The sequence below is a fragment of the Brassica oleracea genome, chromosome C9 (genome assembly GCF_000695525.1).
Source record: "Brassica oleracea var. oleracea cultivar TO1000 chromosome C9, BOL, whole genome shotgun sequence".
NCBI lineage: Eukaryota > Viridiplantae > Streptophyta > Magnoliopsida > Brassicales > Brassicaceae > Brassica > Brassica oleracea.
Window position 1 is genome coordinate 54,351,039 of NC_027756.1, and position 2,082 is coordinate 54,353,120.

Below are 2,082 nucleotides of genomic sequence, written 5' to 3' on the forward strand. Positions count from 1 at the left end.
GAAGCCTATGATCTTTATTGTTGTTTTAAAATTTCTAAACATATTCTGCATTTGTATTAATGTATATTAAACTATACTTCTTGGTACATGGGCATCATTTGAATTATTTTATCAATTAATTTAATAAAACTTCACAATACTCCATAAATTTGTGGACTAACCACTATAAAATCGTTATTCTCTAGAGAAACGGAAACAACAAAGGTTCCAAACCTCTTTGATATTCATCATATGTTAGTGCAGGATGCAACTATGCATTAAAACATTATTGTCATCTTTTTGAAAAATTTTCAAAGTCTATGTGTTAACCCCTACGAAAATATTGAGGTTTTCAGTAAATGGTCTGGTGTTGTTTCAAATTTTCTAAACACATTCTACAATTGTATTAATATATATTAAACTCTCTTTTATGGTACATGGCATCGTTTTATTTTTTTATCAATTAATTTAGTAAAATTTCATAATACTCCCAAAATTGTTGGACTAACTAATGTTCTGGTGTTGTTTTAAAATTTCTAAACACATTCTAAATTTGTATTAATGTATATTAACCTATCTTTCATGGTATATGGAAATCGTTTTAATTTTATTCAATTAATTTAGTACATCTTCATAAAACTCCCTAAATTGGTGGATGAACCACTATAAAATCGCTATTCTCTAGATAAACAGAGACAACAATGGTTCCAAACCTCTTTGACCTATATCATATGTTAGTGCATGATGCAACCATGCATTAAAACATTATTTTCATATTTATGAATTTTTGTCAAAATCTATGTGTTAATCCCCTATGAAAGTATTGAGTTTTTTAGGTAAATGCTCTATACACTGAAGCCTATGATCTTTAGTATTGTTTTGAAATTTCTAAACACATTCTAAATTTGTATTAATGTATATTAACCTATCTTTCATGGTATATGGAAATCGTTTTAATTTTATTCAATTAATTTAGTACATCTTCATAAAACTCCCTAAATTGGTGGATGAACCACTATAAAATCGCTATTCTCTAGATAAACAGAGACAACAATGGTTCCAAACCTCTTTGACCTATATCATATGTTAGTGCATGATGCAACCATGCATTAAAACATTATTTTCATTTTTTTGAATTTTTGTCAAAATCTATGTGTTAATCCCCTATGAAAGTATTGAGTTTTTTAGGTAAATGCTCTATATACTGAAACCTATGATCTTTAGTGTTGTTTTAAAATTTCTAAACACATTCTACATTTATATTAATGTATATTTAACTCTCTTTTATTGTACATGGCATCGTTTTATTTTTTTTTATCAATTAATTTAGTAAAAATTTCATAATACTCCCTAAATTGCTGGACTAAGTACTATAAAATCGATATTCTCAAGAGAAACGGAGACAACAAAGGTTCCAAACCTCTTTGACTTTCATTATATGTTAGTGCGGGATGCAACTGTGCATTAAAATATTATTGTCATATTTTTGAATTTTTCTCAAAATCTATGTGTTAACCCCTAAGAAAATATTGAGTTTTTCGGTCAATGTTTTATACACTGAAGCCTTTGATCTTTAGTGTTGTTTTGAAATTTCTAAACACATTCTAAATTTGTATTAATATATATTAAACTCTATTTTATGGTACATGGACATCATTTTAGTTTTTTATCAATTAATTTAGTAAAAGTTCATATTACTCCCTAAATTGGTGGACTAGCCACTATAAAATCGTTATTCTCTAGAGAAACGGAGACAACAATGGTTCCAAACCTCTTTGACCTTTATCATATGTTAGTGCATGATGCAACCATGCATTAAAACATTATTTTCATTTTTTTGAATTTTTGTCAAAATCTATGTGTTAATCCCCTATGAAAGTATTTAGTTTTTTAGGTAAATGCTCTATACACTGAAGCCTATGATCTTTAGTATTGTTTTGAAATTTCTAAACACATTCTAAATTTGTATTAATATATATTAAACTCTATTTTATGGTACACGGACATCATTTTAGTTTTTTATCAATTAATTTAGTAAAAGTTCATATTACTCCCTAAATTGGTGGACTAGCCACTATAAAATCGTTATTCTCTAGAGAAACG